At 27.6% G+C, this 15,258-nt stretch overlaps 2 long non-coding RNA genes across 2 annotated transcripts in view; one reads left to right on the top strand and one right to left on the bottom strand.

Annotated features, from left to right (window-relative positions):
• LOC142326620 (uncharacterized) overlaps positions 1-7,709 on the top strand; it is a 50,384-nt gene extending 42,675 nt beyond the window's left edge. Inside the window, exons 2-3 of the long non-coding RNA XR_012756808.1 lie at positions 1,716-1,878; positions 7,557-7,709. This is a non-coding gene — a long non-coding RNA (uncharacterized LOC142326620). The remainder of the gene's footprint in view (positions 1-1,715; positions 1,879-7,556) is intronic.
• The window catches only part of LOC142326479 (uncharacterized), a 390,885-nt gene that overhangs the window by 200,889 nt on the left and 174,738 nt on the right, over positions 1-15,258 (bottom strand). The window contains exon 2 of the long non-coding RNA XR_012756793.1: positions 11,454-11,626. This is a non-coding gene — a long non-coding RNA (uncharacterized LOC142326479). The remainder of the gene's footprint in view (positions 1-11,453; positions 11,627-15,258) is intronic.

Below are 15,258 nucleotides of genomic sequence, written 5' to 3'. Positions count from 1 at the left end.
TTGTTGAATCATTCATTTATTTTCTGAAAAATTTTTATTCGGTTTACACGTAAAATTTCCTTACAAAAAATATTTAGAGCCGTAAAAAAAAATAAATGAATTTTAAATAAACACTGTTATTTATAAGGTATGAATATACGTAAATTAAGAAATTAGTAAATAAAAATCACTGGTAAATAAATATAAAAAAATAATGAAAATATAAAAATATTAAAAAACAAATAAAAAGTGAAAATATTGGCACAAGCTTATTTTGAAAAGGGGGCTACGTATAGAATAGGTAAATTTTTATTTTCAAGAAAAGTATTTAATTTTGAATATTTAAAATTCCATGAACAAGAAAAATGGCTGCAGATATGACTATAAGATATTATTCTTTTACGAAATAATAAAGTTAAAGATTAAAATTTTCAAAAATTTATATACAAAAACTATTAATACTTTGTTAAAGTCGAAAAGTTACTGGAATTAAAGAAGTAATTTAAAGGAGACATGAGTTTCAAAACAATAATATCCTAAAATGGATAACAGTGTGGCAACACTGTAAGTATACTGTTTTGAACGAAAAACATTTGAAAGAATTCTGGGAAGTTCGTATTTTGCCATTCTGTCAACTTAAAACCTATAAAATGAATTTCTATCATTATAATTTTATATATATATATATATATATATATATATATAAATTCCTTGTTTTTATATTTATGTGACAGACTATTAACTTAGTGGATAAATTGAAACCCAGAACATTCGACTCCCACCGGAGAAGGGAGCGCATTGCTTCTTCCAAAACAATTAGGGCCTGTAGGCGTATTCCTGCTAGCCCGAAAGGCACTAGCACCAAAAGGACTTCAGCGGACGGACTGAAAGGGAATCACGCTGGGAGTACAAGGCTCAAAAAAGCTTAGTCTCCCACGATCAGCCCCGTAAAATAATTTTCATGCTGGTCCATAGGATAGGAACGCAAATCACCAAATCCGTTCACAAATCAAACATAACAATTTTTTACCGCCAATAAATAATCAATAACCTGCCCGATAAAAGAAAGGCACAGCAGCAAGGAACTTTGTCCAAGTTCTGCGATCTGTAGGGAGAAATAATAAACTCCCGCCACCCTTGCGTTTCGATCCGTTTTATAAGTGATAAATGAAAAGTTGTTGCAACAAATTGATGAAGAAAGAAGGATTTGGAAAAATATAGTTAAAAGAAGAGACATACTTATAAGCCACATATTAAGGCATCCTGGAATAGTCGCTTTAATATTAGAGGGTCAGGTAGAAGAAAAAATTGTGCAGGCAGGCAACGTTTGGAATATGTAAAACAAATTGTTAGGGAAGTAGGATGTAGGATGTTTTATCGAAATAAAACGACTGGCACTAGATAGGAAATCTTGGAAACCTGCATCAAACCAGTCAAATGACTGAAGACAAAAGAAAACTATCAACCTAAATTTCACGATTAATGTATTAATTTTCTTTTGATTTAAAAATTAAAGTAACTTGAATGACATTCATAAAAAATTATGTTAATTTTCCTTTTCGTAAACCATGACTAAAATATTTCTAATTATGTATTATATTTTATTGAACGATTTCTTTTTATTTACCGTTATATATAAATTATTTGTAATTTTAAAAATACATCTATTTCATATTTTACTGTTTATTATTATAATTATTAAAGTTATATAATTTAATATTATTTTATTTTTATAGATAATTAGAAGATAATAAAAATGCACTGATGTCAAAAAAACAAGAAAAAATAAATAAAAAAATATTTCAAATACAAATGGAACAATATTGATAAGAACAGACGTTGACAGTTTGTCATCAATTCACCATCAGAAAACTGAAATATGAAATATCGACAACATACGTAAGTAATTAATATGTCATTTTTGTATGATTATATCAAAATCAGTTAATTCTAAAATTATTCCTCCATCCGGAATTATTCAATCATTTATAATTGAAATGATTAAAATTTATTTTATAAAACATTATATTCTCAAATTGATTTTCATTAAAAAAAAAAAAAATGAGTAAAACTTTCATTATTTATTTTTTTAAAATTGTAACTACAGTCGACTATTACTTATGTGTAGTATATATATATATATATATTAGATATATTTTATTTTTTTTACTAAAAACACAAATATATTTTTATCATCATCTTACCATATATTTGTCTTAGGGCTATGTTCCCGTACATGTTTCGCAGCATCAATGAATCATCATCAGGGAATGAAAATTATCCATATTATATATATATGGAAAATAATACATACGACAATACATTATATATTGGACATTATGTATTATACAAAAATTATATGTATGTTTTTAATAAGAAAAATAATATATGAACACCATACGATAAAGACTGCTGATCAAAAAGATATATTTTTTAAAGGCTAGCTGCAAAAATATATATATATATATTTTTAAATTAATATAAAATACGTTTCAATTCATTGGAGATGTATTAAAAATAATATACATATATATATAATAATCTTTTGAGGTTAAACACGGTTTGACGAAAATAAGCCATTAAGTTGTAAATAATGCTGATTTAGTAAGCTAGCGTATTAAAAATCTAAAAGAAAAAAGCGTTCAGGAACTACTTACACAAAAATAAACTCCTAAAGACAATTAGGTATTTCGACTTGTAAAATACAATCATCATCAATATGGAAGTGGAAGTTTGCATATAAGTATAAAAATCAACCTATAATAAATAAAAACAAGTACTGGTAAACCTAAAAAAGGGTATTTTTATTTGTGATTATTAAATAAAGGCTACCATTTGTAGGGGGTTGAGGCAATATTCAGTCTTCTGGTCATAAAACAGGGGAATTTAAGTGGTTTTGATTGCATTTCTCTAACTTTTCACTTACGAGTTGGTTTGTTAAAAAGAAAATTGTTCAATTTATTTTGTAATGTTTAGCAATTTAAACATTATTTTTTTTTTAGTTTTATCATTTATAGTATTTAAAAAAAATTATTATAACTTTGTTTTAGACGACGTAATTACCATTATTAATTATACTGTATGGGTTGATGACTGTTTAACGGTTGAAATATTTATTTAATTTTAATCTTTTATAAACGGTTCTTGTCTACGAATTTTTCCGATTTTGTTTTAGTTATTAAAGAATCGAATAAAAATAAATAAGCTAAATTGTAAGCTTTTAATTTTTTCTCTTTTCCGACATACTTTCTTCTCTATCGACTTTTATTAAAAAAAAACTAACGGGGATACAACATGATTTCCTTGTATGCCTATTAAATTACAAATTATTAAAATGACCTATTAAAATGACAAGTATATACAATTTTATTTCATTAATAACTTCTGATATTTTTTCATATATGTTTTTTTTTATTTTTATTATTGAATTATTATTTATTATAAAAAAAAATTACAGTCAGAGGTTTTATTAATAAATCAATAAAGATTAAGTAAAAAAAAAAAAAAAAAAAAAAAAAAATATTTTCGTTGATTCCAATCAACGAAAATATGTCACTTATGATATATCGTTGAATACTTCTCAATGAGAGCTTATTTCTGCAGTTAAGAAAAAGACCAAAATCCAAATGTTTTGGATTTTGGGGGTTTTTTGACACTTTTGGTCAAGTCGATTGCAATCTAAAGGCTAACAGTAAAATACAGAAATATTTCATCATTAAATATTTTTTATTCATTTTTGTTAATTAATTTATAAATTAATTATTAAAATTTAAATTAGGTTTAAATTATATATATATATATATATATATATATATATGTATAATTTTTTGAATTAATATAAAATACGTCCCAATAAATTAGAAACGTATTAAAAAAAAAACAAAATACATTGGAGAAGTATCCAGCCAAATAGATAATAATAATAATAATCTTTTGACGTTAAACACTGTTCTGACGAAATTAAGCCACGCCGAAACTAGTCACAATGGTTTCAGGGATGGTCAAAATGCATATTTCCGTTGAAATCTGACAACCAAAATTTTTGTTTTATATATATATTCTATTAATATAAATCACAGTTTTGTGTATTAATGAATTAATCATACAAAATTATAACGTGATTACACACGTCGATATATTTAGGTAACTGATACATAAGAAAGCAAATTGCTTTTAAATATTCTGTTGGTTTAACTGGTTAAATATGAACAGGAAAATTGGATAACAAACTTTTCTATAAGTATTAAATTACATTTATCATTCCTATGAGTTCAAATTGACTTACGCAGAGCAAAATTGAATATATTATAAATGTGTTATAATTGGAAATTTATACACAAACACGGTTTCTCTCATTTATAACGGATATACATCAGGTCTATGTATAGACTTGGCTTCATAAATCGATTCTATTTAATAGCGATGTTAATCGATATTTAATGTACTTTAAATAACCCGTACGCTACATTAAATTTACTTATTACAGTTTTTTATTTTTAATAAGATGTAGAAATAACAAAAATAAAACAAAGTATATCAGGTAATAATAGGTAGAAAAATTTTCGAAATCAACTATCCGTAGAAAGAATTTTTTTAATACGTTACTTTAACTACGGTACAGTTTTATACATATTCTAAATCGGTAAAAAAAGGCCGTGATTTGAAGTAGATTAAGATAAAACTAATCCGTTTTTAATAATTACTGTCTACTGATCCTAATATTCCTATAGAGAACATTCATTGTAAGTAAACACAGATTTAAGTACCACTGGTAGCTCAACACAAGACAAAAACAATCATACGGGTTAATAAACAAGAGAAACGATGTAACATTGTAAAAAGTGAAAATAAAACTAAAATTAATAACGAAAGAATAATAACTAAAATTGAACAAAGTGAAATAATGAATTGATGGATAACACTCAGTTGATGCAGCTCCAACTCAAATCACATAAAACACCGTGGTCCAAATAAACATGTCAAGTCTTTTTAATCTTCTAACGTCTTCACTATTGTCTAGAAGGCTAATAGTTCACGTGGGTGTCTAACCACAGTTTATATTTCTTCTCGAACATAGGTAAACCCAGATATTCGTGAATTTCAATGCTTCTTAAGAACCAAGACGCTTCTGTTACGCTCTTCAGTAATTTGTTTTGGAATTGCTGTATTATCTTATCGTTGCTGTTTCTCGTAGTTCCTCAGTGCTGAATCCCGTAAGTCCAAATTGCTTTCAGAACGGTCGTAAAATAGTGAAAGTTGTTATCTCCTATTCAGCAACCAGTAAATTTAACATTCGTTTGTTTAGATAAATATATTATGATTACATTTTCTATTTGTTTTATTTTAATAAATTTGCAATATAAAACAATTTTTTAAATGTTTTTAAATCTTATAGCATATATATCATATAATTCTACAAGAAAATATATTATTAAGCTTATTTCTTTTATCATTGCATCTGCTGGCAGAATTTCTTTCAAAGAAAAAAAGATGAATCAAAATTTATTAATATTAATGAAAAAAAATATATATTAGATATGTACAAAAAATATTAATGTAATAAGATATAAAGTAAGGTACGGGCAAGGCATGGCAAGGCTGTATGTCTGTTCTTAGTCTATTGTTATGTTAGGAAGTAGTGTTATCGAATTGAGGGAACTTACACACGCGCAAGCGCTTAAATGACGAGTGGGGGAGTGGATGGTCGCTATGGTAACGAATACAGTACCGATATTAGGAAGCGAGTTAGCGCTAGTGACTGAGGGTTGTTCGAGGGTGGTCGGGGGAGTGCAAGCGGCTGGCTATTGCCAATAACACACGGAAAAAAGGGAGGGAGAAATTTCCTTGATAGAGGAATAAAATGGCGTACCCACCCTTTCACGTTCGTCCTAAGTTTTCAAACGATGCCAACAACGCTTGCTAAGTTGCTGGCTTCGCTGTTGTTGACCTATGTAAGGTACGTTACGAAGTAGTACAGAGGTGTATGGAAAATATTACCGGGTGTGTATGTGGGCATGTATTTATACATGTACTTGAGTGTTTATATGAGTTAATGAGTGAAAGATCAATATTACTGCAGTAGGATAAATTATCGTGTGCTTTAATGGTATTAACTTATTAAAATAACATTTCAGAGTTAGATCGGAATAAATATTTGCTTCAAAGTTTACTATATCACTATACTAGAATAAATGTATGCCTATTTATTTTAACTTCTAATAACTATATAAGATTTCCCCCTCACCCCTCCAAAACAGACCAGCAGTAATAACAGACTTATTAAAACAGTAATATCAAACATTTACATAAAACTTCATGTAATATAAATAAAGAAGCAATAAGCAAATAAATATTACGCTTTATCAGTCTCAACCTACATAAAAATATTAAAAAAACGAATAAAAATATCTTAAATATCTTTGAACGAATATAATTTAAATACAAAAAAAAAATTAATAAGAAACGTAAGTACAATTTTCAAAACTGAAAAAAAACTTAAATCAAAACAGAACATCCATGTACTATAAAAATTACAGGAAGAAGAAAATGGGTAGTTCTAAAAAGAGATGAAAGAATTTTTGAAATCATATCTACCAAATACGAAGTTACAAAATTACAAAGACGGCGATAAAGATAAATTGCTCGTTATTTGAAAAATTGGACGGGAAATTTTAATAACAGAGGAATAAAATGGCGTACACCTTTTAAGTTTGCTGTAAATTTTCAAACGATATCAACAACGCTTATTATGCTGGTTTTTCTATTAAAAAAAAAAAACAAAAAAATTACAATGATAACTTAAATGAGATTAAGTTATTATGACTTAAAAAAAGTGTTATCTTGTTTATTTTATATTTTTTTTTTAAAAATTGCGTCTTTCTGCGCAAGAAGACCAACTTTTCATTGTTTTATTTTTTTTCCACTATCCAAATTGCAGGACCGTAACAATCCATGCTTCTAACTTACCTAGCTAAACTCCTTTTGATTTTAAATCGAGCGTAACTCAAGAACGACTCCGCCAATCTTCATCAAATTGTGCGATGCACAACTTCAGATACACTACTATAACATACCTAACTTTCAATGAAATTGATCAAGTAGTTTTGGAGATTTTCGAGCCACAAATTTTATACATAGGCTATTATAAAAGTGAATGGTATTTTCGTACTCCTCATACACCAAAAAGTAAAGAAAATTCATTATTTTCCGCCATATACCGAAGGTAATAAACTATTTTTCTTCGAAAAGTCGGTAAAAAACTAGAAGAAGATATGAGTAGTTCTTGAAGAGATGACAAAAATTTTTGAAATCATATCGGTCAACTCTGTCTAAAGTTACAAAATAACAAAGACCGCGATAAAGATAAATTGGCGGTTAATTAATTACGAAAATTTTTTAAGATTTCGTAAAGGCCATTCGATGTTAAAAGTCGTGAAAAAGATTACATTAACTAGAAGTATGTTATTGAAATAGATAAACAAAAAATAGTAGTAGTAGTAGGTAATACATTAATTTACCCATATTTATTTATTTTTATAAACTGTTCACGATATCTGATTATTTATTTATTTTTATAGGTACCTCTGTAATAAGCACAGAGATTTTAAAAGTCAAAAAACCGACTGCTGCCATATCTAAGGTTCTTTGTTCGACTCCAACTACGTATTTGGATTTCACCAACGAAGTCAAACTTCCTTTGGAAGACTCACGAACCTACGAAATTCCACCGACGATCGATGTAGCAAAAAAAAAAGAAAAAATAATCTTTATTGGTATTTGGAGATTATTTCATTTCATAATCCTAATTTTTAGATATTAAAAAAAATTATATTTTAATCATTTATTAACAAGATACATCTACGTAAAATATTACATAAAGAAAAAAATTAATAACAACGCTACCATTAAAAAAAGGTAGATAATCTCAAATATTATATAATTGGTTATTAAATAAAATGTAAATAAACTACTGTGAATGTAAAAGAGAAATAGCAATTTTATCTTCTAACAAGATGATGGTAAACATTATTCATCTGGCAAGCAATTGCCAATTATAAACGGAAAATAATGCCTTAAATTAACTTGCGTTACGCCATATTTAATCTTGCCTCACTTTCACCATCATAATATAGACTATAAATTTTATTTGCATTCATTTTATTATTTTTATTTAAAGGTAAATTAATAATTATAGAATATATTTAAACAAAAAATAAATAGATTACGCAAAATTAGTTTACTAAGCCGATTAATTCAAAATATTTTTTGGTTTTGTTAAAAAAAAAAAAAAAATGTATTCAAAGAAAGTTCCACCAGTTACTTTAAAAATTGTATTCGATTTTTATGTTTATGCAAATTATTCCTTGACGACAAATTACAAATATAACATATATTCATAAAATTTTCTGCAGGTTGTTTTTATCAGATTATACACGTACACGTGTAGATATATTTAAAATTTACTTGAACTGATAGTTATCTCTTATAATGAATTTTATCCACAAAACTCTAATTTGAATACACACATGTAAAAAACAAGCTGTATGAAACTTGGAAGGTACGAATGAGTAATAACGACTTTTTTAAAGAATTATATTAAGTTGGTAGCATTATCTATAACAACCCCTATAACCCCAAACACCCGTATAACTATCCCTTTCATTCATGGGAATTTTAACGATGAAAATTCAGCACAATTTATACTTACGCCAGATTAGTTAAACTGATATTTATTTGTTTCCTTTTTTATTTACTTAATTAATTCTTTCATAAAATTTCTATTTCCGTTAAATAATATACTCGTATAAGAAGTATTAAGTAAAGCAGAAAAGAGATACGAAAACTTTGATTAATAAAAAAAAATATATAATTATACTATTATAATATAATCTCCTATCAGTGGTTGTGATTGGGTAAAATAAAAATAAAAATTGATAACTAAAACAAATAGTTATATGTAGTTGTAGTAACATGATATTCAGATATTGATTGATGACTAGGGTTAAAAAAATAGTAATAATGATGTAATTTACGATTTATAATCATTCACGATTTTATAAAAAGATCAACAATCACTATCAGGTGTTTCTCGAAAAATATTATAATAAGAGATAACATCCCATATATACACAGGTACAGAATTTATCACAAAGTTCTCCCAGGACTTTAATAACATATTCTACTCGTGAAAATAATGGAAAAAATTCATAAAAACATGTCCTAAAATGCTTCGTTTGCGGGTTATGGCCAGTGAAAAATTTCGTTCGGATTTTAGCTACCCGGTGAAATGAGGTAGTGCTAAAATTTTTATGACTTTAATTAAGAGAAGAATTAATGATTTCTTATGGTTTTTGACCTTAACAACTAATAAAGTAGGTCCCAGACGTTTATATCTGCAGTAGTTTCTGAGAAATCTGAGGCGAAAACCAATAAATTGGGTTAGAAATCCGGTATTTTTATGTTTTACGTACAATAACTTTATTAAATAGGTAAAAAACACATAAAACTTCCACAAAACATGTAGAGAATTTAATTTTGAACAAAATGGTCTAAGTCAGGTTGAATAAAACAAAGAAAAGTATGAATTTTATTTAGAAACAGTACATTACTAAATTTGTGAGAAAAGTATAATGTAAAAATATTAATGTAAAAAACAATAAAGTTCTTTTTTGATGTGAACATTTTGCAGAAACAAAATTTACTATAAAAAAATTGCTTTTAAAAATAAAATAAAAACTGGAACTTTATGTTTATGAATTTCTTTCTGTGCACACTTGTTAAGATTACAGCAGGATAGAATTACTAAGAGAATTATCGATCGATTTTGGTCTTCAAAAATTCCGCCATTATGGATCAAAGAAATTAAAGAAGACATGCAAGAATTAAATTTGACTTACGAAGATTTACTTAATAAACCCGAAAAATTAAAATTTGTTATTAAAGATCCGAATACCAACTTTAAAGTAAGAACTTTTAATTATACAAAAAGGGTTTATTCAGCAGAGGAACGTAAAGCAAGATCAGTAAGAATGACTAAATATTGGGAGAAAGTAAAAGCTAAGAACTTTAAGGCCAAAAGATTGGCAAAAAAGACTTGAATTATTCTGACTAAAGTGGTCCTTTGCGGCCATAAAAGTAAAAAAAAAAAAAAAAAACTGGAAATTACGTAACAATTAAAATAAATAAATAAAAATTACTTAGATAATATTTTTTTTATTAACGACAAAAATAAAATAAATTATTTGAAAAATTATTATTTAAAAGTTGATAAAATAACAACAGCTGGTCAACAAGGCGCAATACTGTATTAGTGTTTAAATGAGTCTGTAAGATACATTAAGTATATTGGGTACTGTGAACTGTGCTGTCGTTAGCAAAAAGGTTTTCTGTGAATTTTAGTTTGAACATGATCGGTATGCCACTGAAGTAATGCCATACTTATTTACAAGAGAGGAATACACTGATATGATATTTATTTTGGGTGTATGTAACGGTGTGGAGGACATTTAAACAAAACAAGTTTAAATGTTATGTTTAAATGTTAATGGCTGGCTTATTATAAACAGCCAGTTTAACATTGACATTCAGGATCCGGTTCGCTTCGCTTGGAGTTCTGCAACTGGTGGAATACAAATCGGCAAATCTACAAATGTGTATTGTTTACCGACGAGGAAAATTTCACTCAAAATGGCTTCAACAGCTTACGCTTTCTATGAGTATGTATGGGGCAGAAGTAAATCCTCATGAAATAGTAGAAGGCAATTTTCAACATCGATTTAGTGTCAATGTAAAGTACGGCCATCTTCACAATCAACTTTTTGGATCGAATATATTACTGAGCCGCTTAAATATTGAGAACAAGTTGCTTGCACTTTCTTCAAAAATTGCCGCGGCTACTTAAAGATGTTCCTTCAGCGCTGAGACGCAAAGTAAACTTCCAGCAAGACTCCGCGCCACCCCTCTTCTCTTATGCCGTTTCCACTCACTTAAATCAACATTTTTTTAAGAAAGGTCGTGGACACCCACACTCCTGGCCCCCAAGATTGCCTGATTTAACACCTTCAGATCTTTGCGTCTGGGTATGGATGAAAAATATTGTATACAAAACAAAAATTCATTCTCGTGAGGAAGTAATTTTCCGCATTATGAATGTAAGGACAGCCCTAAGAACAAAAAAGAGCAACAAAAGCCGTACAAAAGCGTGCTAAGAAATGTGATGAAAAAGGCGGGTTCATTTCTGAATAATTTTTATAAATTGGTACGTATAATGAATGTACATTGGTCTAATGTACTGTTTTTAAATAAATTTCGAAGATGTCTAGTTTAAGGTGTTTGCTCTACAAGGAGTAAACATCTTTTCTTTTATTAGATTTTTGCCTTCTTTATTTTTATTAATAGTCGCATCAACAATTAAAGTCATTAGCGACTCATCAGTGTAACAGTTAATGTATAGTTTTGAACAGACTCGGACTTACCATTCCTGAGACTTATGGTTAAATGAAACCCATCCACCAAAGAGTGGCGCGACTAGAAGCGTCTCGGCCTTTCACCCTGAGGTCCTGGGTTCGAATCCCAGTCAGCCATGGCATTTTCACACATGCTACAAGTCATTCATCTCATCCTCTGAAGCAATACTTAGCTGTGGACCCTGAGGTTAAACAAAAAAAAAACAAAAAACATAAAAACCACCAAAGAACAACGGTATCCACTATCTAGTATTCAAATCCGAATAAATGCAACCACTTTTATTAGGATTCGGACCTGATAACTCTCGACTAAAAATCAGCTATTTTTACAATGAAGAGATTAAAACTAGATCAACAGGGGTTTTCTTAATTTTTCATCTAAAACTATACATAATATTGCGAAGGAGTTTCTACGAATCAGAATCCAGCAACTTCACTTCTACGAGAAGATGAAGTTTTTACATGAAATTTATCTTTCATGAATAAATATCAGTCTTAATTCAGTTGATAGAAGAAAATTACAATTCAGATACGTTATTGATAATAATTATTAGACTTTATAAATAAATAAGTTGGTGGAAAGGAATATAACTGTAGTGTTTTAATTTCTAAATTTGGAATGTACGTTATTACTAAATAACGTACATTCCAAATTTCTGGAAAATATCTGATGAGACAGATGACTTCCCAGAAGATTTCAATGGTCAATAGACGAGTCTGGAAACGCTATAATAATAATAAAATTTAACTAAACTTTTTATAAAAGATTTATTAAAGTTCGACTGTAACGTAGAATTATGAACAATTATTTTTTATGAATTATTTAACTTTAACAAATGATAAGGATATATATATGTGTGTGTGTATATATATATATATATATATATGTGTGTGTATGTATATATATATATATATATATATATATATATATATATATATATATATATATATACATATTTTTTATATATTATTGCTACTATTCCTAATGTTTACGTTGCAATCTGTTCAACTAGTAAACAATAAGCAACTTTCCCCCAGCCCAATTTAGATGATGATGCTATGTGTTGAGAAGTAAATGAGGTGTAGTCTTGTAGAGACTCCAGTTGCCCCTGCCTCCCACCCCATCATCACGAAGGACGAATACTCTAAACTGGGACTGACAGAGTTAGCCTCTCTTAATGGAGAAGATTTCCAAAGACAGAATCAGGATATCTCAAATAACAAAAAAATTTAAGTGCAGCATATATAAGTCTAGCATATATATATAGATAACTACAGTTATCTATATAGATATCTGAAAGAAACACACTGTTGGCCGCAATTTTAAATTGGGAGATCAAAATTTAGTTTTAATTTTATCACTTTTCTTATCCCAGAAAAATCATTTTAAAGAGCTCGGGAAGCTATTTAAAATGATATATCAAATGACTATGGTCCCATTTAAAATTTTTTGAGTTGCCCCCCGCCCTGCGCGACCAGAAATAAAAACGAGTGAAATATAAGTTTATTGAAGCAGCCCCTCAGTACAAGGAAGAATTCGCAAACCGCATCCAGTTATCTCAATTATAAAAAACGTTAGAGGTAGGTGAAATTAATTTTCAGCTACCTGATAATCATATGTACACTAAAACAATAATAATTCTTTATAAGTAAAAAATTTCCTTAATTTTTAATTTAATAAATCCAAATTAAAACAAACAAAAAATATATCATTTTTTTTTTTTTTATTAAGTAAAATAACTAATAAAGATTTAAAAATATTTTACTAAATATGATTTAAACAATTTTTTTTTTGAGACAAATTGTGTAAACGTTCAATGAAAAAAAAAGACTGCAAATTACCTGGACTAACTCGGCTCAAAATTTACATCAATTTTACTTTGAAACAGCATTCAATGCCTCTTATATCAGCACACATAGGCTACATTATAGCGTATTTATATTAAGTAAAAGTTTTATCATTAAAAAAAAAAGAGGAAATATATACAGAAACTCGGATTTTCAATTCAATGAATATTTTAATTTAAGATGAAAGAAAATGTTCATAGGATACATATATCTTCAACATAAAAGAAAAATCATATCTAAGTCCCTTAGGGTAAAATTTCTGTTTACATAACGTGTAATGAGTCCAAAGGGAGATACCAGTATCTCTTTCCCTTCCTACAAGTTATCCCTCAACCCATCATTCATCATACCCCTATAATCCAGAACATTACTTATGAGACTATAAATAAACATACGTAATTTAGGAAAAAAATGTTTCGAAATATTATGCAGCTAATAATCGGATTAAAAATAATAAAAGTTTATAAATTTAATATAAATATTAAGTACATTTTTCATATCCAAAATTACTATTTAATAGGGTATTTACATTTTTAATCGCAAATATATGTTATATATAACAAAATATCAGAATTGAAATATTTAAACCTCTATTATCTTTTAAAAATTACATATTATATTTTAAGAAAAATAAACAAAAATTCAGGAAATAATAATTCACAACATTATGACAAATAATTGTAATAAAAAAATATATATATATATATATATAATTACTAACATCTCCATCGCGGCTTTGTCCGCGCTATATGGTTACTTGCGTCTGCGCGGTCAGGGGATGTTTAGCTGGTCAGGACTGGCTTCGTTCGCCCTTCCCGACTAGGAGGCTCTGCCCTCCTGAATCCACCTGTGTTCATTTCATTAAACTCATGCTTGTAAGAATAATAATAATAAATAAAAATTAAAGCTTGTTCAATTTATAAAAACTATTAGTGTATTGTAATTTCTTCAGAGTAACAGTTTGGTCAATACAATACCTATTAATAGGTTTTTAGATTTCTCGACGCGGCTTTGACTGCGAAATACATAATCAGGATTAGAAACATTAATTACCATTACAGCGTTATCAAATCTCAAAAATATTGATTCCCTAGCGCTAGTATAAAATGGAAAGAATGTAAACAACTTTTTTGTATCCCTTAAAATATTAAAATTCATAAAATCCGAAAATGGTTATTATATATTTATCTGAAAAATATTTGCATGCCCAGATCGAGTAAATATCTCGTTTAGTATAGTTTGAAATGGGGAAAATTTGCAATCATTATTTGAACATTTTTTACCCTTTTTTCACTCCTTTCAAGATCAAATTTCAAATAATCTAGAAATTGGGTTTTAGATATTCACACAAAATTAACACTATAACTTAATTGCTTCATTTATTACGTAGAAATTCAAATGAAATCTCTTAATCAATAATTTTAACTCTTTAAACTCAGAATTTTAAAAAATCCTTCCTTATTGTGCCCTTATATACATCGTAATAAATTTTCGTCAATTAATCATCAGTAGTTTTTGCTGAGCGTTGATTTTGAATTAGTCACGACATATCGTTTTATATATACATATAGTAGTAAGTTTTATTTTAATGTAAAGTTATGCCAAACTATTTTTCGATAAATACTTTAATTAAAATATAATTAATTACTTTGAATCCATCTCTCTATCTCTATCTCTCTATAACAAATTTAAAAATTCTAGAAGTTTAACAAATTTCTAAAATTAGTAAAGCTATGGTATATCTATAAAAGAAATTTATTGGATTATAAATTTCATAAAAAATTATTTAAAATTTTTCCAAGTATTGAAAGGGAAATAAGAAACATAGTTCAGTCAATTGCAAGTATGCTTCTTTCTAATTATACATTTTCCTTATTATTAGAAAAATGTTTATAATTTAAAATTGATAAAAAATTATAATTAATATGGTAAATAACTAAATTTAACAATTTTTAGTTATAAATGA

The sequence above is a fragment of the Lycorma delicatula genome, chromosome 6, assembly GCF_047948215.1.
Source record: "Lycorma delicatula isolate Av1 chromosome 6, ASM4794821v1, whole genome shotgun sequence".
Taxonomy (NCBI): Eukaryota; Metazoa; Arthropoda; class Insecta; order Hemiptera; family Fulgoridae; genus Lycorma; species Lycorma delicatula.
Note: the sequence above shows the minus strand (reverse complement) of the source record. Positions and strands in the feature narration are given on the sequence as shown.